A 25,838-nucleotide genomic window follows, 5' to 3' on the forward strand; every position below is an offset into this window, starting at 1 on the left:
TTATTTTTTCTGGGCTTCTGTAATGTTATACAATTTCCCCTTAATCCCTATATAAGTAGCCTTTATGATTTTCTTCTATTTTTTAAATTTTAAATCAATAGGGAACTACTAAATGTACATGTACACATATATTTATATTCATTTTTTGTTTGTGAATATTTATAAACAATTGTTGTTTAGTGGCTAAGTCATGTTTGACTCTTTGTGACCCTACCAGGCTCCACTGTCCATGGAATTCTCCAGGCAAGAATACTGGAGTGGCTTGCCATTTCCTTCTCCAGGGGATCTTCCCCACCCAGAGATTGAACCCATGTCTCCTGCTGAGTTACCAGGGAAGCCCAATTTATAAATAATATACTGTGTGGATGACAACGAACTGGAAATTCTTAAAGATATGGGAATACTAGGCCATCTGACCTGCCTCTTGAGAAACTTATATGCAGGTCAGGAAGCAGCAGTTAGAACTGGACATGGAACAACAGACTGGTTCCAAATAGGAAAAGGAGTACGTCAAGGCTGAATATTGTCACCCTGCTTATTTAACTTATATGCAGAGTACATCATGAGAAATGCTGGACTGGATGAAGCACAAGTTGGAATCAAGATTGCTGGGAGAAATATTAATAACATCAGATATGCAGATGACAACATCCTTATGGCAGAAAGTGAAGAGGAACTAAAGAGCCTCTTGATGAAAGTGAAAGAGAGTGAAAAAGTTGGCTTAACACTCAACATTCAGAAAACTAAGATTATGGCATCTGGTCCCATCACTGCATGGCAAATAGATGGGGAAACAGTGAGAGACTATTTTTGGGGGGCTCCAAAATCACTGCAGATGGTGACTGCGGCCATGAAATTAAAAGACCCTTGCTCCTCAGAAGAAATGTTATAACCAACCTAGACAGCATATTAAGAAGCAGAGACATTATTTTGCCAACAAAGGTCTATCTAGTCAAGGCTATGGTTTTTCTAGTAGTCATGTATGGATGTGACAGACTATAAAGAAAGCTGAGCTGAAGAATTGATGCTTTTGAACTGTGGTGTTGGAGAAGACTCTTGAGAGTCCCTTGGACTGCAAGGAGATCAAACCAGTCTATCCTAGAGGAAATCAGTCCTGAATATTCATTAGAAGGACTGATGCTGAAGCTGAAACTCCAATACTCTGGCCACCTGATTCGAAGAGCTGACTCATTTGAAAAGACCCTGATGCTGGGAAAGATTGAAGGCAGGAGAAGAAGGGGACGACAGAGGATAAGACAGTTGGATGGCATCACCGACTCAATGGACATGAGTCTGAGTGAACTCCAGGAGTTGGTCACGGACAGGGAGGCCTGGCGTACTGCAGTCCATGGGATCACAAATAGTCGGACACGACTGAGCAACTGAACTGAAGTATTATATGGAAAAAGAGAGAAATCTCTGCTATCCACAAAATATTTTACAAAGATAGAAACCTTCTATAATCTACACTACTCAATAAACACTGCTGCTGCTGCTGCTAAGTTGCTTCAGTCGTGTCCGACTCTGTGCAACCCCACAGACGGCAGCCCACCGGGCTCCCCCGTCCCTGGGATTCTTCAGGCAAGAACACTGGAGTGGGTTGCCATTTCCTTCTCCAATGCATGAAAGTAAAAAAATAAAGTGAAGTCGCTCAGTCATGTCCGACTCCTAGCGACCCCATGGACTGCAGCCCACCAGGCCCCTCCGTCCATGGGATTTTCCAGGCAAGAGTACTGGAGTGGGTTGCCATTGCCTTCTCCGCAATAAACAAACACTAGCCCCACTTTAAAAAATATGACTGAAGCTGCTGAGAAACATCATTTTTAATTTAATTTAGATTAATTTCCATTTAAATGTAAATAACATCTGTGCCTGGTGGCTACAGCATTGAACAACACATAATAGGGACCATTGGCATTTTTACTATATTAATTCTTCCACATGAGTGGACCCAACTTAGTTCCCTCTGGTTAAACAGCTAATTGTCATCTCTATTTAATAAATAAGTCTTTCTTTTCCCAAAGAGTAGCTAATGTGACCATATATGAAAGTTTCATATATACACATTTATTTTCTAGATTCTCTATTTTTTTATGGATCCATATGGCTAATACCGTATTGATATTATTATAGCGACTTTATAGGCTGATGTATAAAGCATATTTCACAGCTTCTGACTCTATATCTAACTTTCCTTGGCTGTTTCAGACTTATATTCTTCCAAGTGAAGTTTTATATCATTGTATCCAGTTCTAAAAACAACCTTGATGAAGTTCTATTTATTAGTGCCTCAAATTTATTGAATAATTTTGAAGAATTGGCATTTTTACTATATTCTTCCCATCCAAAATCACAGTATATTTTTCCATAGTTTAAATATTGTTTTATGTCTTTTAGTAGTCTATGAATAAGATTCATAGATTTTTAAAAATATATGTCCTTTGTTTTCTTTTTTTAAAGTTATCTATGAAAATATTATACTCTTTTTTATAAATGAATATCTTTCCATTTTCATTTCCATTGCTTACAGATAATATAAACAAAACCTTTTGGTCTTAACATATTTATTTTGTTTTTATCTTAAATTCTCTTATCCATTATTTTTCATTGGTTCTGATTTTAACTAGAATCTGAATTTCTAGATTAATATTGTCATTAGAAAAAAATCTATTTTCTAATATTTATACTAATATTTTTTACTTAGCATTCCAAAGCAATAGCAGCAGTAGAAATTTACATCTAATTTTTCATATTAACTTCAATGAGAATTTTCTAACTTAATGATTAATTTTAGGTTTATTATTTTGTCATACTTTATTCCTATTAATTCATATAATTCTTTCATAATGTACTGGTATTACCATATGACTTTTAAATAGATTGAGGTAAGTCATTATACTGATGGACTTGGGATATTACAACTATCTCTTATTTTACAAAGATCTCTGTATCTGTATTTATATAGGAGTTCAGGCTACATTTTTGTTTTTATATGCTAACTTCATAAGGTTTCATATTAAGAATTTTTCCAGTGGATTGTAGTAACTTAAATAACATAGGAATTATCTGTTTTTTATGAAGATTTGATGTAATCCAGCTGTGAAAATCTGTGGTCTTAGTGGCTTTTATTAATGGCAGATTTTTAACCTTCTCAATAACTTTTTTGATTATTTTCAAAAAATTTTTACGATGATTTTAGAAATTTAAATTTTTAGAAAAGCATCTATGTCACCTATGTCTAAGGTTTTCAGATCTGTTGCAAAGGACTGTCTTCACACATACTTTTTTATTGTTTTATGACTATTTTAATCACACCTCTAATTATGTCTCATATGTCACTCCCATTCTTGCATATTTTGTTCCTTTCTATTCCCTTAATCAGGCTTCTTTTTCTTGCTTCTCAAATCTCACTTGACTTTCAGTATAGTTCAATAATTGGAGTTAAGAGATCCCTTTTCTACAAATAGTTATAATGGTATGCTATTACAAAACATTTGTCACTATAAATAACAAATTCTCTGGTTACCTTCAGTCTTCACATATAGCTCCATCAGAAAGTCTATTTCCATTCAGTAATAAAAGCTGAGTACCCCTGTTATGCGGGGGCCTATTACGTGGAAGAGATGAGGCACAAACTGTATTTAGTAAATGGGTGAGGCAACTATTTGTTGGCAGCCATCAGAAGAGGAAGGGAGCAAAGAGAACGAGACAGTTTTTGTGTGACTAGGAGCTGGTATGGTAATCCCTGTATGCTGCAGACACAGAGCTAACTCTCAGACTATTTCTTAGGTTCTTCAGAAATCTCCATCTCTATGGAAGAGGTGGGTTGATTACCAATTTGGCTGGTTAATACTCCTTCTATAGTCACTGAGAATGCTTCAGGGTCTGGGCCTCTTCAGTAAATCTCCCTTGAGATCACATTTCCCCTTCAGAGAGCCCTGAACCTACAGATGATCTCATGTAGGCTCTTTCTCAGGCATGGCCCATGTATGGTAGGGGTTGAATCATTCAGGTGTCTTTACTCTGAGAACTTCTAAGCACAAGAATCCCTGCCTCCCCTCTCCTTAGGTTTCCCTAGTGGCTCGGTGGTAAAGACTCCACCTTCCAGTGCAGAAGACGCAGGTTTGATCCCTGGGTGGGGAAAAGCCCCTGGAGAAGGAAATAGCAACCCATTCCAGTATTCATGCCTGGAGAATCCCATGGAGAAAAGAGCCTGGTGGGCTACAGTCCATGGGGTCACAAAGAATCAGACACAACTTAGCAACTAAACAACAACCCCTCTCCTTGGCTTGTCTGTCAGCTGCCAGCTAGTTACTCATTTGTGACCTTTATATTTAACAAACTGAAGTCAGACCCTAGGCTCTTGTGTCCCCCCCAATCTGCCACAGAGTTACATAAGATTCTCAATGTTCTCTTTAGATCTGAAATGAAGAACAAAGTAATCCCCGCCCTTCTGCCTTTATACTCAGAATTTCACAGAACTGCTATTTCTGAATAATCACTTTACTAAATTATAACCATGGTCCAATCTCAGAAAAATCAACCTAACTTAAGCAATTTTAAACAGCAAAAGATGAATTGGTACTTACCAAATTGTTGCAGGGCAGGAGAGCTCTAAGTGGGCCTGAAGCACTGACTCCCAGAGCACCATTGCAGAAAGGACGGTCAGGCTTTGGTCACTTTTGCCACCATCAGAATACTTCAGTTGATGCTATGCGCCAGTCTCTATTGCAGTTCCTAAGGATACAATGGTAAACAACATCGGACAATAAATTCCTGAAACAATGAAGTTTTACTTTTAGGGATAAAGTGGAAGGGGAGACAGGAAGCAAGCAAGGTACATGTGTAAAATATACATTTATGTTACATGCTGATGATTGCCATGCAGACAGATACCAGAGGCAGCATGCGATTTTAAGCAGGTTTTTACGATTGGAACATTGTTGGTTTTCTTAAAAGACTGACACATACAAATATATCTGAACACTTTTTGAATAATCCTTGATATTTTCTGCTCTTGGGATAATGCCCCAAGTCTCTCAGCCAGTAAATGGGGAGTGAGTATTCAAATTCAGGCCTGGGTGTCTCCAAAGCACATGCTCTTTCCACAACCCATTATTTTTTAATAGTAAAATATAAATGATTTCTAGATTTGCCACATCTCCATTCTTTTATTAATATACATGTAATTAAGAATTGACATATATACACTACCATGTGTAAAATAGATAGCTCATGGGAAGCTGCTTGTATTCACAGCTTGGTGTTCTGGGATGACCTAGAGGGAAGGGATGGGGGTAAGGTGGGATGGAGGTTGAGGTGGGAGGCAGGCTCAAGAGGGAGGGTGTGTGGATATACATAGAACTGATTTGCTTCACTGTACAGCAGAAACATAACATAACATTGTAAAGCAATTACACTTAATAAAAAAATTTATATTATTTAGAGAAGTCATTGAATCTAAATAGATTAAGGCAAATGTCTTTGGGTCTTTTATAGCCATAAGGCCATTCCTGGAAAGTTCTGAACAGCTTCCTCAATGCATAATTATTGCTCAGTCTGAAAACATGGTGTCTTGAGTTCTGCCTTGGAAGATGCTAAGCAAGATGGCTGCAGACAGCTGGTGAGGTGTGTCTGGTGTTATCTGTACATTCTCCCAGAACAGCTCTAGTTCTGCCAATTTATATATTGAAATGCTCAGGAGTAATCACCATTCTTAACAGACTGGATCTTGTCCAGGCCCAGATTCTTGGACTTCTCTGAATCTCACATGATGGCCCCAGAATCAAATTCTATTAACTGCTAAGGACCACCCAGGAGTAACCTTTAAACTGGATGTAGACATATCAAATTTCCCAGAGCTCTGTCAAGCTAAAGTGGGTCACCCAGACCACACAGGCAGGACAGGAGATCTAGTGGAGTTTTGGTTTGGACTCAACTTCCAAAAGAATGTGTGATGTCTTCTCCAGTCTTGAGAAAACAAGCCAGAGCCTGTGCACTCATGGAAACAGCTTGGATGCGGTATATCCTCCCACCACTTGGCTTCAGTAACATGCGTGAGTATCAGCTGTCCTCATCTGAGCATCACAGCTATGAATCCTCAGCTGTGAATTTTCCTAAGAATGTTGTAAAAGCCATCTCTCCAATCTCGCCTACCCAGTAGATTAAAGAAACCTTTAACTTTGTTTCCTCTCAGTTGTCTTTGTCGGATTCTTGGTAAATTCAGATTATTTTAATCAGTGTTTTTATATAAAATTAACTAGGTAATTATATATATAGTGCATTATAATTTTTAGGTGATATTTGTTATATACATGCAAGATTGACACTGCTTATCATTCAGTTTGTTTCTGTCCTTGAGTTTTGGGAACAACACAATCAGAAATATCTACAACATAAAGATTATATCTTTATGTGAATTGACAGCAGTAAATTGGGATTTGATACTTTTTTTTAAAGTCTGATCATGCTAGTACAGTAGTTTTAATTTACACCTGGTTGGGTGTCTTGTACATGAGCAAAAGTGGAAAGTGATGAATGAGCACACTGAACCATTCTCAAGCTGAGAATTTTTGACCTTGTGAGTATATATTACTACTGCCATGTTCTAAGCCTTTCTACTAACTCCCTTGAGCAACCCCAAATTGATACTGTTATTTAAAAGAAATTTTTCTTGTGTAAAGAGATACTAGTATAGTTACACTGCAAGTCACCATATAATCTGATCTAAGCAGAGACATGCCTCTGAAAAATCCGGGATGCTGCTTTCCCTCCGACCATCCATCAACCCCATGACCGAGAAGGTAAGGCAATTCTATTTATGAGACTCCACTTTCCCCCAAAACCAAGAACAAGAGGGTTTACCAGCTTATAAAATATTTAAAATTTCATCTAAGATAGATAAACTGATGTGCGAATGATAGTTCTATGGAGAAGAGAGAAAAGTCTGCTAATTTGTCTGTTTCTTGAACAAGAGGAGGGGCTAACCCAAGAGTCGTTCATCAGCCACCATGTGGAATCACTTATGCCAGATGGGGCCATCAATTACATTGGAAAGCACTCGCACTGTACTTTCTAGATTGTAGGGAAAAAATGCTTATATAAAGTGAAAAAGAGGGAGCAGTAAGACTGTACCTGGTTGATCCAATCCCCCGAGTTCCTCCAATTCTATTACCATGGATTGTCTTTCATCACCTCCTGGATTTTAACCTACAAGTGCACTGCAATACTAGCATCCAGTTACACATCCATTGGTGAGCAGACACATGAAGAAAACTCTCGAATTTAGTCATTTATGTGTCAGCAAGCAGGGAGCCCCACTTCCCCCATTGCCAGAAAACTTCCTTCTACGCCACTGGAGTCATGGCCAGACATTTACAAGCCATTCCCTTTGGCCGAAAATTTGGTTTTAAACCCTTAATGATGCATCTGCAACTACTGTTTTATTGAACTAATTTCAAATGCAGTCATGTTTCCAGTAGTCTATGACAGTTTTAAAAGTTTGAAGAGACCAGGAGTTGGAGACAACAGTAGAGCAGATGTGTTTCATTGGGATTTGTTAACATTTTACTAAACTATGTTATAGAGCCATTTCAGAAGGCAAGCATCAGCTCAAGCAACAACTCCTCCGTAAACACATATAATTCCATGTCAACTGATAAAATGAGAATACACACGCCACCAAACTCCCAGCCCAATATGCAAATATATGTGTGTGTGTGTGTGTGTGTGTGTGTGTGTATGTGTGTATATATATATATAAAATTGCAGAATCTGCCTGCAATGAAGCAGACCTGGGTTCTATCCCTGGGTTGGGAAGATCCCCTGGAAAAGGGAATGGCAACCCACTCCAGTATTCTTGCCTGGAGAATCCCATGGGCAGGTAGGTCAGGTAGGGTCACAGAGTTGGACACAACTGAGTAACTAACACTTTCACTTTTTTATTCATTTCATATATATATATGTGTGTGTGTGTGTGTGTGTTTTACTCATTACTCACATACACATACACACAAATACACACACACACACATACATACAGAGTAAAACATAGTCCTGTAAGTGCCACAACAGGTTCAGGTTATTAATTTTAAAGAAAATATACTTACTCATTTTAAAAAATGAAGTAACCATTGGGCATCTGTTATACAGCAGACAGCCTTAGGTTTTTGGGATTCATCAGTGACTAAGATATGTGAATTCAAGGAGCTTCTGTTTTAGGAGAAGGAGGTGGAGGCAGACTGAAGTAAAAACAATAAGTAAACTACAAATCTTCCTAGAAGGCGATAAGCATGATGATAAGATAAATAGGTGGAACAGGACTAGAGAGCTCTGAAGTACAGGGACCGGGGAGGGCTGTCAGGTCACAGAATGTGAGCAGTCAGTGGACTGCCTGACAAGGTGATATCTGGACAAACAACTGAAAGATGTGAGGGGATTAGCAAGTATTTTTTAAATAACAAATTATGAAATATGAAAGCCTAAAAAATAAATTTGATAAATTATACAACAATCTGATAAACAGAGCTGAAAACTAAAGTTGTCAGAGAGCAAGAATGATGGTAAAAATACACTTTCTTCAGTTACTTCTCACTCTGCCTCCTCTTCTCTTGTGGCTCAGCTGGTAAAGAATCTGCCTGCAATGTAGGAGACCTGGGTTGTGTCCCTGGGTTGAGAAGATCCCCTGGAGAAGGGAAAGGCTACCCACTCCAGTATTCTGGCCTGGACAGTTCACTGGACTGTATAGTCCATAGCGTCGCAAACAGTCAGACATGACTGAGCGACTTTCACTTCATTTTCATGCCTCTTCTTACTGCTGCTTTTCCATAAGTCACATCTTCCTCATTTCCTGCTTTGCTCTTTTCTTTCCCTGACAAATTCATGTGCTTCCTTGCTCTTTATACAGGTATTTTTAAAATTTATGAATAATTAGTGGTGCTTCCAAGAATACATTATTATTTTCCCAGGAAACCAACATGACCACTTACCTTATTCTTGCTAGAAATATCTTTTTTCTTTATTCAGGTTGTGATCATCAGAATCATACATTAATAGTAAACTCTATGGCTCATTTAATGATTTTAATTTTGTTCCTCAAAACCTTGTCCTAAAAGTGAAAAGTCATAAATTGAAAGCAAAGTTCCTTAATTTTAAAGAAATTACAAGGTATATCATCCCAATCCAAAATACTCAAAAAAATTTTATAGACTGGAATATATATATATATATGAACAATGAAAACAAGTTTATATAAACAGTGTGAATAAACACAAACCGCAGTGTGAAAGTAAAACAAAGTCTGAACACAAATTGTCATGAAGTTTACTTTACTCACTAAGGCAGGCGGAGCTTCAAGGATGGCAGTTGGTGCTTATCTTCAGACAGGAATTTGACATCACAGTTGGATATACTGGACATATTAGTTTCCTAGGGCTGCCATAAGAAACTAGCACAAGCTGGGTGGTTTGAAACAACAGACATTAATTCTCTCATAGTTCTGTAAGCCAAAGGTCTAAAATTAAGTCCAAAAGTCTTGGCAAGCTTTCTGGAGTCTCCAGGGGAGAATCTGTCCCAGGCCTCTCTCTGAGCTTCTGGAGATTCCCTGTAATCCTTGGCATTCCTTGGCTTGTAGATGCATCATTTTATTCTCTGTCTCTGTCTTCCCATGGTCTTCTCCCTCTGTGTCCAAATTCCCCTCTTCTTAGGAAGACATCTATCATTTGATGAGCATCTACCCTCCATTATGATCTTATCATGAGTTGATTACATCTACAAAGACCCTACTTCAAAATAAACTCCTATTCACAGGCACCAGAGTTCAAACCTTGACCTTGTCTTTTTGGTGGCACAATTAAATCCTGGAAAAGGATTTCTTTTTCTTAAGACTGTGACAAAAATAAAGGCTAAACCTAAAAACAGTGGAACATGTGGAGACACATGGGAACATGTACAGAAGAGACTAAAGATTCAAAGGATGCTACATCTTCTCACCTGGCGTACTAACACAGAACAACAATGTTTTGTTTCATCCAAACATGATGCTCAATTTGAATTTGTTGCAAAAGATATTAGAAATGATTGTGTTAACTAAGTGGCAACTCTGTCTGAATCTGGAAATGTACTATTTAGTATATAGTTTTCAGTATATTTGGAAATGAAAAAAATTTCAAAAAAGTGTTATTTTGAGAAAAGTGAGCTGTTATAGTCAACACTGGTTAATCGTACAGTTATAACATGAAGTAAATCTGTATCTTCAGAGTCAGGAGCAACCCACCTGTAATCTAGACTTACAGTATATTTTCATAATAATGTACTAAAAGCCGTATTTCCAATGTATGCTACTTAGTTGGCACTTAAAATGCTTAAATATCCCTATAGTATATCATTTCTTCATAAAATGGAGGGAAAAAAAAGGTTGTTTCAATGTGGAGGCTGCAGTTTCATTTTTCTGATTAAGCAATTTGCACACCAACTGTTACATATTGAATTATGTTCCCTCAAAAGTATATGTTGAGGTTCTAACTCCCAGTATGGTCTCATTTGGGAAGGGTCTTTGAAGATGTAATTAAGTTAAGATGAAGTCATTAGGGCCCTAATCCAATATGAATGGTGTTCTCATAAAATAAGAAATTTGCATGGAGTCAAACAGTATGTGAAGATAAAAACAGGACACCATGTACAGATGAAGGCTGAGACCAGGGTGAGGCATCTATAAAGAACGAACATTAAAACTCCTAGAAATCCACCAGAATCTAGGAGAGAGATGTGGGAGAGACTGTCTCTTACAGTCTCGATTGCTCATAGGGAAGACAGTAAGATGTAAGCATATCTCATAAGGAAGATGTAATAAACAGTTGGATGAGACCTCTGGAAAAGTGTATTAAGCTGACAAAAACCCCTCCTTTTCTTCTTTTTCAAAAACTGCTGGTATGGTCCTGAGGTCTAGCAGCCATGTGGGGACTGAGTAGAAGGCTAAGAAATTTATCCCAGAATCCCTGACACTCATGTGCTACTGAACTCAGTGACTGCCTAGCTCTATACTTTGATTTACAAATGTATAACCACATATATTTAAATCACACAGGTCTGTCACTAGAAGCCAAATGCAATTCTTCACCAATATAAAAATCTATCTGAGGATCTATCCATCCTTGGTTTCCCAGCTTCCAGTTAGCTTACTCTGAACTTGTCACACTTTACAATGCAGAGTAATGCACTAACATTCCTCATTTTTGTCATGAAATAAACACTTGACCATGAGAATATTATTGCACATTTCAAGGAACATAATTCTAATGAAACCACAATATTTTTTCTTTTGAGCATTGTTCTTATTTTATCAGGAAAAAACTTGAGAGATAAAGAAAATTCCCCCTCAAAAACTCTTTAAGTTACTATGTTTTTTTATTTATCATGTTAGTAATCATTTTTCAGTGCCACAAAATGAGTAAGACCTAACTTTTTGGTGTGAGCTTAAGAGAGTTTTAAATTTTGTGGGCTGCCAAAAATATATGAAGATGGCAATGGTTATTCACTGAGACCTCTTCAAATAGCTTTAATAGCAGAGGAGTGGGAAAAGTGGAAATCAAGAAAGGAAGAACTTGAGGGATTCTTAAAAGTATATTAGTGTTTTTTGCAACCCAAGTAATGTCTAAAGCATAATTCTAAGAGGGATACTGGTAGGTGTGATATGGAAAACACTTAAAAAATATACCACAGAACCACTTACCTGAGGACCTACCTGGTACGTCTGTTTTATTCATGTCGTGTAAGAGATAAATGGAAGCCATTTTTTGCTTTAAATGATCCTTCTTTCCTTTCTTCAAAGAAAAAATAAAGAAAAAAGAGAAACAGACTATCATCTGAATTCCTTATAAACTGAAGCTACAGCATTGCCTAAAATTAAGCTTATGTAATCTTCAATGTCATACAGTTAAAAGTATGTGGTCAAATGCTTAAGAAAAAAAAAAAAGAAAATGAGGTTTTAAGAGATTTCCCCATGCTTTCCTAGTTAAAATGCTTACTAAAAACCTATGCCTAGTTGCCATCAATTTCCCCCTCAAAATTATATTATCTCACTTAAGAAGTCTTGGCTCTATTCCATTACTTGGCATTGCTGCTTTGAGGGTCTCATCTTCCATGTGAAGAAACAAGTCCATAATGACCAAGCACCTGAGATGCTTTGGATGGTTTGTTTTTTCTTCTTGGCTACAGCATCTAGGCTCCACAAGACTGTCTTAGTCAAGGGCCCAAGTAAAAATATTTTTAATTGATTACCATTTGGGGGCAGGAGGAGAAGGGGATGACAGAGGATGAGATGGCTGGATGGCATCACCGATGTGATGGACGTGAGTCTGAGTGAACTCCGGGAGTTGGTGATGGACAGGGAGGCCTGGCGTGCTGCAATTCATGGGGTTGCAAAGAGTCGGACACAACTGAGTGACTGAACTGAACCATTACAGAAAAGTCAACCAATAAAGACTTTTAGGAAAAGTCTTCCCGGGCTTGTAAGTCACTCTTTGGCAATCTTAAGCAACAACAGGCTTCACTTAAGAAATAATACTGTAGTTCTTGGCCAGAGGAACAAAAATCACAGATGGATCCAGACCTCTCATCTTTGTTTCCTCCTAGTTGCAGATTTTCAGTTTAGGACTTCTGATTCTTACACTGTTACAGGTGCTGCTTCTTCCCTTTGAACCATCTTTCTCTTACCTTCTTATTTTCATAGCCATTATCCTTCCAAATCCTGTTTCTGAATGACATCATTATTGAGTTCTTTTGACACTTAACCTTGATACTGAAGTGTAACATCTCAAACGTGTGTTGCATCTTGGAGTATAATGAGATGTCATGTTCATGACCTTATTTCTAAGGAAGTAGGTGAGGTAGGAAGGATCATAAATACAGAGTCTGACACTGAGGAGCAGAACAGCTATTTATAACTCAGTATCACATATATACTAAGTGACAGAGCTAAGACTAGCATCCAGTTCAACTTTCTCATCGAGTTCTTCCATTCACTCTGCTGCATTTCCACACTCACTTTTGAAATGGGTACTTTTGCTCCATCAACTAGGAAGGTGATTGAAGTGACTCGTGGGAGAGAGAATTCTCTCCCAGTCAGACATGTCTCCAAATTGAATTATTAACATTGGTGAAAGTTTAAGAAGCTACTAAGGCACAGAAAAATGTCATTTTGAAATAAGCAATTTACATTATGATACTCTCGACATTTACCAAAACTATAATATTCAATGCCACTCACTGCAAATCTAACACAAAGCCATTCTTGAAAGCTGAACAAATGACAAATGTTTCCAGAGGTATCCTTGGCCTGAATTATGTGGTTCCCATAGGGAATTTTATGAATCCAGGTACAGGATGTCATAACAGTGTCTGCTTGGATCAGACAGCCTTGCTCCTCGATTTACAGGACATTTGGCTTGTATTCTTTGTTCCTTAATCTCGTCAGTTATTTCTAAGGAGACCTACCATGCCTCCGTCTTAGAAAATGGTCTTCAGGGTAAGTGAAGGATGAATATTGGTGGCAAAAATCCAGTTTTTCTCCTCTGTTCTTCCAATTCCTACTTCATTTTAGCTCCTTTGCTCCATCTATAGCCATGAGACTCAGCCGAGCACAACTACAAAAACAAAGTCGAGTGAGCACACCCAGAGCCTAAATCAATGAAACCAAACTTTGTAGGTGAGGGTGTAAGTACCTGGAAGCTTAGAAAACCATGTATACCTGTATTTTCTCCTGATTGTTTTCTGTTTTTCTTAGCCATCTGTGTGGAACAGATATTCTGAGTGTATTCACTAGAGAAAAAAAATGTAAAAACTTCTCTTATATTAAAAAGTAATTTGCTAAGTCAAGTATCCCTTCAGTAACTACCAACTGAGAGCTTGTTTTGAGAGACAGTAATTCTGTGATAAGCGCTGGGGCTATAACATGAACCAGACAAGTTCAGCTTTGCCTTCATGAAGCTTATAGTCTGATGGAAATGTACAAAAATGAAAAAAAATAGTAAGTATACAACAGTGAGAATATAAAATTCTATGAGAAACTGAGAACAAAGCATTCCCATGGGTATATCTGAGATTGAATGCAATCTACTCTATATCTGGTTTAACTCAATTCAAACTTTCTCCTACTCATAAGAAATTACATAGAAATACAAATAAATAAGGGTGATATTTTGATAAGGATAACCCTGTGCTTGCTATACTACAGAGAAAAATGTAGATCATTCTTAAACTTGAATCTACTAATAAATTTTTATTAACTGCAACGTAGTGTCTTATAATCTATGTGATGTCATCTTTCTAAATATGAAGAAATTATTTTGAACATTAAAGTAAAATAAAATGACATGCTGTTTTATGCTAATAATTTTTTTTTTTAACAGTAGGACTTCCACCTTTTTTGTGTCTTAAATTGGGTGCACTTATGGGTGTTATTCCATGAGAAAATGAAACCACCAAAAACCATGGTAGGAAATAGGTAGCTACAGCTAATGTTCATCTATACTTTCAATAAACTATAACTTATTATTATTTATTACTTTTAATAGAGAAATTATATTCTATAAGATAGTGCTTTAGTGTGGTCATGCAAATATATCACATTTTCAATTTATTCACTTAAATTCATTGCTAAGAAGGTATGCATGATAGCTTGATGCTTAATAATCAAAAAATAATGAACTGGAGCACATTACAGATTAGTTTCATAACTCAACCAAATTTACATAGTGTTTCAATGAGAAATAACCAAGAAACCTTGGCAAGATTCTACACTGTTTTATAATGTCATCCCAGGAAAGAACTTGCTGTTGGTAGAACCCCTAAACTTCCACTGCAAAAATCTCATCTCTGAGTTAAAATACCTTCTAAAAATAATAAATAAATACCTTCTACAGGACTTCTCTGGTGATTCAGTGGTTAAAACCCTGTGCTTCCCCTGCAGGAGGGATGGGTTTGATCCCTGATTGTAGATCTAAGATCCCGTATGCTACATGGTGTGACCAAAAAAAAAAAAAAAAAAGGAAACCTTCTAATTTCTCCATCTGGTAAATGTCTCCTAAAAGGCTACCAATTCTGACAGTGCTATAGCTACAGCCAATCCTAGTTTAGAGCTGACAGTAGCAAAAAAAAAAAAGAATAAATAAAAAAAGAAACCCAAAACAAAACAAAAAACCCACCACAGACATATAATTTTTTTTTAATATTCACAGTTCCCAAAAGAGTAGTTGTCAACTGTCCAGGGAATGTGTCTATGTGGGCCAAACCCACAGAGAACTAGTCTTATCTAGTATGTATTTATTTTACTATTTGTTATATCATAAATATAATCCAGTTTCCCTTTCTTCATGAAATGTTAATGTATGTGTTCTAATCTGAAGCTGGAAATCTCTGTCATACCAGTGCTCATAAAAGAATAACAAAATTTCATATTATTTCCAGATATTTTGACTTAATACATTTTAAAAATTCTACATTTATATAACTAGCTTCAAATAATAATTATGAACAACATTCAAAAATAGAAAAGTATCCATCAGTTCAGTTTGGTCACTCAGTCCTGTCTGACTCTTTGAGACCCCATGGACTGCAGCATTCCAGGCCTCCCTGTCCATCACCAACTCCCGGAGTTTACCCAAACTCATTTCCATCAACTCCATGATGCCATCCAACCATTTCATCCTCTGTTGTCCCCTTCTCCTCCTGCCCTCAATCTTTCCCAGCATAAGGGTCTTTTCAAATGAGTCAGCTCTTCACATCAGGTGGCCAAAGTATTGGAGTTTCAGCTTTAGCATCAGTCCTTCCAATGAACACTCAGGACTGATCTCCTTTAGGATAAATTGGTTGGACCTTCTTGCATTCCAAGGGACTCTCAAGAGTCTTCTCCAACACCACAGTTCAAAAGCATCAATTCTTCCGTGCTGAGCTTTATTTATAGTCCAATTCTCATATCCATATGTGACTACTGGAAAAACCACAGCCTTGACTAGACAGACCTTTGTTGGCAAAGTAATGTCTGCTTTTGAATATGCTATCTAGGTTGGTCATAACTTTCCTTCCAAGGAGTAAGCGTCTTTTAATTTCATGGCTGCAGTCACCATCTGGAGTGATTTTGGAGCCCCCCCAAAAATAAAGTCAGCCACTTTTTCCTTATCTATTTGCCATCAAGTGATGGGACCAGATGCCATGATCTTCGTTTTCTGAATGTTGAGCTTTAAGCCAACTTTTTCACTCTCCTCTTCAACTTTCATCAAGAGGCTCTTTAGTTCTTCACTTTCTGCCAAAAGGGTGGTGTCATCTGCATATCTGAGGTTATTGATATTTCTCCCAGCAATCTTGATTCCAGCTTGTGCTTCATCCAATTCTTTAAATACATTTCAAATGAAAATATTCTAATTCTTATATTGAGTAATATACTTTCTATGAATATCTTCATTTGGTATGTGGTATATAACACATGCTTTAAAAAGATTTTTTAATTTGTTGAAAAAACAAATTATGTATATACTTGTATACATATATCTAATCACATTAGCATAATGTTAACTGTTATATTCTAAACATTCATATATCCAGTCCAATATAGAAACCAGCAAAAGAGACACTGATGTATAGAACAGTCTTTTGGACTCTGTGGGAGAGGGAGAGGGTGGGATGATTTGGGAGAATGGCATTGAAATACGTATAATATCATATATGAAACGAGTCGCCAGTCCAGGTTCGATGCACGATACTGGATGCTTGGGGCTGGTGCACTAGGACAACCCAGAGGGAGGGTAGGGGAGGGAGGAGGGAGGAGGGTTCAGGATGGGGAACACATGTATACCTGTGGCAGATTCATTTCGATATTTGGCAAAACCAATACAATATTGTAAAGTTTAAAAATAAAATAAAATTTTTAAAAAAGAAAAAAAAAAGAAACCCACTAATCTACTTAAAACCGCACTTTCAAAATAATGAAAAATATTCATTTTTAATAGTTACTCTCTTCCCTTTACAAAAAACAGTTTCTAACTAAAGTTTGACTTTTAATAATTTCTAGCTTAAGGCGTTTGAGCACACATATTTGCTTTCCTTTCTTGTAGAACCCCACCTAAAATCACAGTAAAACAATAACAACAAAAACAACAACAATAAAGAATACACTCATAACAGTGAAAGAAAGTAAAGGAGAATTTTAAAAGAACAACAAAAAGTGGGTGCGGAGAATTAATTTTGTGACAGTTGGGCAGCCTAGATACCAAAACATAACTTGCCCTGAAAATAGCTAAAAATGCTGGATACAGTGTACACAGCATCAGTTAAATTTGTGGGTATGCTATTAAGAGACAAGGATTATGTGAAGCAAAAACTTGGCTTTACCTTGAAGATATTTGTTAAACCCAGGTAATCTTGAACTACCGTTTTCAAGATTTCACATCATGAGAAACTTAAAATAGACCCCAGAGCCAAGCCAATATGGAACTCTTACAGATGATTTTCCTACATAAACTGGAGAGACATGGTGCCATGTTCTTGATTAATATATAAGTGAACACTGTCTTCTACAATCTCATACCTCCCCGTCCTCACCCCACCCCTCCAACTTCTAACACCACCACCTACACTTTTTCTGCTAATGATAAAAATAAAAACTGCCTGAATTGACACTTGGTGCTGGCAGAGGAAAAAAACAACTCTCTTTATAGCACTGAAACATATACATTACCATATGTGAAACAGATAGCTAGTGGGTGGTTGCTGTATAACACAGAGATCAACCCAGGGCTCTGTGACAACCTAGATGGGTGGAATAGGGTAGCAGGTGAGAAAGGTTCAAGACAGAGGCGGCATATGTAAACCTACGGCTGATTCATGTTGTTTTATGGCAGAAACCAACACCACATTGTAAAGCAATTATCCTCTAACTTAAAAAAATTAACTCTCTTAAGAATTCGTAAGTACAAATAGTTTCTCAATGAATTTTACAAATCAATGATATATCACTTAGAAAGCATAAAAATTTTAAGTCATGAATTTATTTTTAAGTGGTCCAACATTAGTAGTAAGTATAGGCAGTCAAAAACTTCATATCTTTTCTGAGGGATACCAATCATACTAAGGCCTTAAAAAATTCCCAGATAAACTTCCAAAAAATTTGAACTCATACTCAAAATCACCAAACACGTAGGAAATCAGGCACCACGAAGGAAAACCAGAAGAATCAACACGTAGCAGAATCAGACATAAATGGGAACAAGGACAACTGTTAGAAAATGATGATGGACATGGCAGATATGAGTCAAACTCTATCAATCATCACTGTGAATGTCTACATGCACCAATCAAAAGATAGAGATTGTCAGAGTGGATCTATAAACACAGATCCTGAATATGCTCTCTACAAGAAAGCCACGTTTAATATAAAGACAAATATAAATTAATAGTAAATAGATGGAGAAAAGTATACCATAAAAACACTAATCAGAAGAAAGCAAAAGTAGGTATATTAATTTCAGACAGAGCAGAACTCAGCAACACCATCAATCAATGGATTATAATTACCATGCATATGTTACTTCATCCAACAAAAAAATACTCATCCTTCTCAAATTCACATGGAAACTTCACCAAAATAGATGATATTCGGGGCCATAAAACACACCTTTAAAATATATTTTAAAAGACAGGAATCATTAAATGCCTGCTCTTAGACACAATGGGATTAATCTAGAAATCAATAACACAAAGACATTTGGGAAAGATAACTGTATTTGAGGAAAGCCCAAAATATATGGAGATTACACAATATATTTCTAAATAACATATGGGTCAAAGAAGAAATCTCAAAAGAAATTTAAGAAGATTTCAAACAAAATGAAAATCCAGCTTATCAAAATGTGTGGGGATGCAGAAAATGTAGTGCTTGGAGGAAAAGTTATAGTATCAAACGAATATATTAGAAATAAGAAAGATTTAAAAATCAACCATCTAAGTTTCCAACTCAGCAGACTAGGAAAAAAGAGAAAATTAAAACCAACATAAGCAGAAAAAATAAAAAAAAAAAGATTTCCAGAGGAGAAAGGGACGACAGAGGATAAGATGATCGGATGGCACTACTGACAATGGATATGAGTTTGAGCAAACTCCAGGAGACGGTGAAGGACAGGGAAACCTGGTGTGCTGCAGTCCATGGAGTCACGAGGAGTCAAACACGACAAGCAACTGAACAACCTCAGCAAAGAGCATAAATCAATAAAATTGACTTATGGAATAAGGAATCAATAGAGAATATCAATGAAACCAAAAGTTGTTTCTTTAGAAAGAGTCACAAATGTATTTTCATTAAAACAAATTGTATTGGAATGTAGTTGATTTTGGAGCTTCCCTGGGGGCTCAGTGGTAAAGAATCCACCTGCAAACACAGGAGATGTGGGTTTGATTCCTCAGTCAGGAAGATCCCCTGTAGAAGGAAGTGGCAACCCACTCCTGTATTAAAGCCTGGTGGGCTACAGTCCGTGGGGTCACAAAAGAGTTGGACATGACTTAGAACTAAACAACAATAGTTACTTTAAAATGTTCTGTTAAGTGATTAATAAAATTGATAGGCTTCTATCCAGACTAAGAGTAAGAGAGATATATACTACTATTATCAGAAATGAAAGAGGAAGCACCAGTACAGATCCCGTGTACATTAAAAGGGTAATAAAGGAATACTATGGACAATACTCCTCCCAACAGTTTGAAAACCAAGATGAAATGGACCAATTCCATGAAACACACAGTTTGCCAGAATTCACACAGACAGACCTGGATAATCTGAGTAGATTTATATCTATTTTAAAGAAATCGAGTCAATCGTTAACAGCTTTCAAAAGTATAAAGCACCTGGCCCAGATGGGTTCACTGGTAAATATTTCCAAACAGTTAAAGAAGAAACTATACCAATTTTCTATTATCTCTTTCAGATGATAGAAGAAAAGAAAGTACTTCACTAACTCACTTTTGAAGCTACTATTACCATAATTTTGAAACAAGACAAAGACACCTTAAGAAAACTAATGATCAATATTTTTCATGAACATAAAATAAATGCAAAAATCCTCAAGAAAATATTAGCAATTTGAATTCAACAATGTATTAGAAGAATTATACACCACAACCAATTAGGATTTATCCCAGATATGCAAGGCTAATTCTGCTTTTGAAAATCAATATAATCTATCACATCAACAGATTGAAATATAAAAATTACATGATTTTATCAATAGATACATAAAAAGGCATTTCACAAAATAACACCCATTTATGATAAAACTGTCAGTGAGTGAGGGGGTGAACATCCTTAATAAATAATCTACAAAAAAAGCCCACAGCTCGTATCACACTTAATGGTGGTTATTTACTCCTAAAAGTTGAAAACACATCCAAACGAATACCTGACACATATGTGCATAGAAATTTATTCGTTAATTTCTAAAACATGGAAGTAACCATGATGTCCTTCAGTAGGTGAATGGATATGTAAACTGCAGTACATTCAGGCAATAGATTATTACTCATTACTAAATAGAAATGAGTTATTGGGCCATGAAAAGACTTAAATGTGTATTACTAACTCACAGAAGCCCATCTGAAAAGCCTACATACTATAAAATTTCAATTGTATTGCATTCTGGAAAACGCAAAATTATGGAGATATAAAAAGATCAGTGGTTGCTATGAGTTGAGGGAGGAGAACGGATGAATAAACAAAGCACAAAGGATTTTTGCTGCTGTTGCTGCTGCATCACTTCAGTCCTGTCCAACTCGGTGCAATCCCATAGATGGCAGCCCACCAGGCTCCGCCATCCCTGGGATTCTCCAGGCAAGAACACTGGAGTGGGCTGCTATTTCCAATGCATGAAAGTGAAAAGTGAAAGTGAAGTCGCTCAGTCATGTCCAACTCTTCATGACCCCATGGACTGCAGCCTACCAGGCTCCTCCATCCATGGGATTTTCCAGGCAAGAGTACTGGAGTGGGTTGCCATTGCCTTCTCCGAAAGGATTTTTAGGGTACTGAAAATCCTCTGTATGATAACATAATGATGCATGTCATTAAACACTTGTCGAAACCCATAGAATGTACAAAACCAAAACAGACTTTGGGTCATTATTATATGTTAATATAGATTTATCAATTGTGACAACTGTTCTAGTCTGGTGGGGATGATGTTTGTTAACAGGGGAGGCTATGTGTATGTGAGGCCGGGGTCTATGAGAAATCTCTATAACTTCCACTCAATTTTGCTGTGAACCTAAACTGTTCTTGAAAAAAATAATAGTTTTTTTTTTTAAAGAGTAGGCTTAGGGAAATAAATGTTTTAGATTAAAAATAAGAACAAGTAGCAGAACACAAAATTAGAACCTCCAAGTAGCTGTCTCTTTGGAGCAGGACTGTGGGTAGAAAAAGACGTGGATTAGAAAACCACTGTTTTTCATTATAAACCCTCCTGTACTAGGTGATCTTTTTCCTATTAAAATGAACCACTTTCATCTCAATTGATGGATGGGTAAATAAATCACAAAACTGATATAAAATGACTCCTGTGCAGAACTTTTATCGTTCATGTAATTAATTAACTTGTGGCTGCCCAGCCTTGTCTGACATCCTCCACTCCACATTGTTTTTACTTCTTCATCAATAGATGCTATCCCATATCATGAGGTATAATGCTATCTCTTTTTCACAGGAAGAGCATCTAATTAAACACGAGAGCTGAACTGCAGGAAGTTTCTTCTACAGCTTCTAAAATATTTTATAATCATCACTACATGTCAGCTGAGCTGCATGTCAATCATGGGCAGGACCAGAAAGAGGCAACTGAAAGTCCCTGGGATCATTCGGCCTAATTTATAGCCAGAGCACAACTGGAATTTAGAGATCCTTCCAGGGATTCAGAGATGGCAGCTCAGCCACCTGAAGAGTCGTACACCCTACTTGGAACACACCCACAGACAGACAAACCTGTTCCAGGTCTGGGGTTCATTCAGTGAACCTGGCAGAGACCCAGGACTACCTAGCCCACCTCATCTCTAAGCCAGTCCCCTTCTGTCCCTAGTTAACCTTGTATCAAGTTCCCTTATTATTTTTTAAAGAAGCTATACAACTGGAGGAAATTTGGGAGGACAAAATCCACCCCGCTTCATGTAAGATCAGGAATGGCAAGCTGTAAAACTTGTCCCCTGGTGAGGGAGCATATGCCTCACTGGGTGCTTTGCTACCTATGCTATCAAAAGGGCACAGTTCCCCAGACTTTGTTGGGGCTTCCCTGATGATTGAGTGGTAAAGAATCTGCCTGCCAATGCAGGAGACGCAGGACACACAGGTTTGATTCCCTGAACTTGGAAGATCCCCTGGAGGAGGAAATGGCAGCCCACTCCAATACACTTGCCTGAAAAATCCCATGGACAGAGAGGCCTGGTGGGCTATAGTCCATGATGTCACAGAAAAGTTGGACACTTAGCAACTAAACAGCACCATACTTTCTCAAAGAGCATAAACTCATCAAGTGGCCAAATACATTCTCTTCCTCCTACAATTAAAAGAAGGAAAAAGAAAAGTTCCAATCTTGTCTTCGTATTGCTATTTGTAATTCAGTCTCCTCTCCGATTTTCTTTCCAAGTGACTCCTCCCAATACATAGCAACCCAGTAACATGGAAATCCCAAACCACACCTTTCTAAAACTACCCCACGTTGGCAAACAGTGCAGTAGGGAACTTCACTCAAGGGATGAATGATATCCCAGGTTTGATTTTTCTATGTCATGTAATTACCTCTTCACATTTTCCAATGTCTTGTCTTTCCTATATATTTTCTAAAGCTTTACTTTATCAGAACTGAATGAATCTTACATTTCATATCAAAGGTATGCAAAGAAGAGAAGAAAGAAGAATTTCACAGATGAGGTTTCCCCAAAAGAACAGATCAGTAAGAAATCATTGCCAACCTCATGATGAAATATATTTATAGGTTTGGAGTATTAAATATACATTAGCACAATATAGTCACTGCAATGATAACCACAAACACATCAGAATTCATGTTTCACTTCACTGGACCTGTCTATGCTTTCCATTCTCACACAAAGAGCAGACTTTCAAAGAACAGTTCATCTAAACCTGAATCGTAAATAGTACACCTTCGCATTTAGTGACAAAATTATGTTGGCAAAATATGGTATTTTATCTCATGCATTTTAAAGTGTGTTTATGTATGGAGGACAGGTGTGCCCTTGCACACATGTACAGATGGAGTTAATATACTCACAAACATACATGGCATGGACACTGGTCTTTGTGCTGTTATGCCAGCACACCATGTGTTCCGTTGGCTTGGGCTCATCATTTCCTGTTCCTCTGCCTGTCACACTCTCCTGCAGTCAGCAACATGCTTCGTTCCTGCCACAATTTTATGCTTTGCTCAAATTTCGCTTTCCTAGTGAGGTGTTCCCAGATCACTGAATTTAAAATTACAGTTCCTTCATCCCAGCAGCTCCACAGGCTTCTTCCCTGTTGTACTGTATTGAATGGGCTTTCCAGGTGTCACTAGTGGTAAAGAACCTCCCTGCCAATGCTGGAGACGTAGGAGACAGGTCAGACCCTTGGGTCAGGAAGATCCCCTGAAGAAGGGAATGGCAACCCACTCCAGTTGTACTACCAGGAGAATTCCATGGATAGAGGAGCCTGGTGGGCTACAGTCCATAGGGTTGCAAAGATCAGACACTGAAGCAGCTAACACACACACACTGTATTTAATATCTATAATGTACTTATCTCCTTTGTTTTCTAACATCAATGTGTCTGACACATCAAGATGCTCAGAGGCCTTTTTTTAAATACTTGAATGAATTTGAAGATGATGCAAAGAATGTCAACTTGGTATCCTAATAACCTTGAAAGTGTCAGTTTTCCACCATATCAGTGGAACTATATGTTCTTTCCAATTGCCAAATGTTTTTTCTTTTTTCTTAAGAGATTTATTAGCTTCCCCCATTTTCAACTGTTCTCACTGGCCTTCTAGTCTGTCTTCATCCAGTGTTTATTTGACATTTCCTAGTTTACTGAGGACTACCTCAACAAAAGGGGTTTTCCAAGCAAAAAAATTCCCACACACAAAAAAAATCAACTCTGCTACAGTGAAGAAGTGAAATTGCCACAGGAGGTCATGTAAACAAAGTGAAACATATCTGGGAATTACAGGCGAGCGGTCCACCCAGGAGGAGTAAGAAATTGGACTGCCCAAGGAATCCCCTGTTCCCCTTCCTCAGAAGATATGTCTCTGGCAGGGGTCCATCTACCCCCACTCAACAGGCAATCATTTTCCAGGAGAGCCATTTGGACATGTGGCTACTTTCCAGTCACTTGAGAAGTTCTCCAGCAACTGTGTCCTGAGATGTCTATGGCGTAGGTATGATTTCAGAAGACAGATCTGCCTGAATTATTTCTTGCCTGGACTTGGCTGGGACTTTTTTCCATCTATTCTAACTTTTTTTGGTCTAGATTTTTATGAGTATTGAATAATAAGTATTTTAGATGTCTCTAGTAGCTGAGATCAAGTCTTAGACAAAAGACTTCTAAGACTGAAATATAAATAGAGAAGAGTTCAGGATGACATCATGGTGTGTGCACACCAGAAGTGACCACAAATAACCTACAATAACCTTTAAAATTAGTTTTTTCCTGACTTCATAAAACAATATTTTATTTGGCAGACACACATTGGCAAACTCTTTCAAAAGCTCTATTTGTTTTCTGTATCCAGGAAGACACAACCAGTGTTTTCATATAGGTTTCCTTCTATGCTGCGGTTTTGCCATTTTCTGCTTCTTTATGAGTGGCGGTTACAGAGTATTTTTCTTTGAGACATTTATTAAGAGTAACAAGGACATGAATGAAAAACCATCCTTATAACAATACAGGGTGGGTTTCTGCTTCCACATGCAGTGCTGACCAAATCCAAAGGACAGAAGTTGAATATATCAACAGTGATACAGTTGCTTTATCCTGAGGTTATATAATAATATGCAGCTGGATAAAAATATATTATAGTATATTGCAGGGAAACAGTCCACGTGTCCTTTGATGTGTTCATGGAACCCAAGATTAGAAAGAGAACATTGCATCATGACCTAGTTTTTTAAAAAGGGGTGGGGGGGGTAATAAAACTATCCAAGACAAACTGAGGTATAACAGAGAACAGGAAGAGAACTTCAAAGTTATCTCATAGGTATGCCAATTGTTCTGGTTTTTAAAAAATGTTCCTATTGCAAAAAAAAAGTGATATTTTTCCTCAATATTTGAACAGGAAATCCTTCTGAATCTGATTAATTCCGTATCACTCAGGTTTTCAAATTAATTCACATCAGTTTTTCAGACTTCTACTATTCCTCAGAAGACCAAGATGGGTGTGTATCAATCCTTTCAGATATAATAAAAGCCAAATTTATATTTCCCAAATAAACAGCACTTCTAGAACAAGTCACCGTATTTCATTTTCTTCTTTGGGTTCCTATTAATCTTTTACCCTTACACAGGCAAAAGAGGAAGGTTCCAATAATTAACCTTGTGCTGTTGACCTAACCAAAATTAACTGGCTATGCAACAATTTAGTTGTCCATATAAAAACAGGAAGAGAGATTTCCCCAAGTAACCCTTATTCACCATGAGAAAAACAGCTGGTGCTCTGTCTTTCCATATGAGCCTGTGGGGCATGGATGAAAGGCTGTATATGTCTGATATCCTCTCTTGTAAATGGGTGGTTTTTTTCAGTGGAAGTATGCCAACATTGAATTCCTGA

General features: G+C 37.4%; 1 protein-coding gene and 1 long non-coding RNA gene across 5 annotated transcripts in view; one reads left to right on the plus strand and one right to left on the minus strand.

Moving 5' to 3' along the window:
• The window catches only part of LOC133245900 (uncharacterized), a 187,799-nt gene extending 181,607 nt beyond the window's left edge, over positions 1-6,192 (plus strand). The window contains exons 4-5 of one of the 2 annotated variants that reach the window (XR_009735809.1): positions 4,603-4,751; positions 5,500-6,192. This is a non-coding gene — a long non-coding RNA (uncharacterized LOC133245900). The remainder of the gene's footprint in view (positions 1-4,602; positions 4,752-5,499) is intronic. The other variant, XR_009735810.1, reaches the window with a different exon arrangement.
• Positions 1-25,838, minus strand: part of CRPPA (CDP-L-ribitol pyrophosphorylase A) — a 454,696-nt gene that overhangs the window by 21,419 nt on the left and 407,439 nt on the right. For all 3 annotated transcript variants that reach the window (XR_009735806.1, XR_009735807.1, XR_009735808.1), the window contains exons 13-16: positions 13,492-13,640; positions 9,335-11,819; positions 4,972-9,106; positions 4,590-4,737 (exon numbers count right to left, since the gene is read on the minus strand). The gene's annotated coding sequence lies outside the window, so the exon portion shown is untranslated. The remainder of the gene's footprint in view (positions 1-4,589; positions 4,738-4,971; positions 9,107-9,334; positions 11,820-13,491; positions 13,641-25,838) is intronic.

Source organism: Bos javanicus, chromosome 4, assembly GCF_032452875.1.
Source record: "Bos javanicus breed banteng chromosome 4, ARS-OSU_banteng_1.0, whole genome shotgun sequence".
Classification (NCBI taxonomy): domain Eukaryota; kingdom Metazoa; phylum Chordata; class Mammalia; order Artiodactyla; family Bovidae; genus Bos; species Bos javanicus.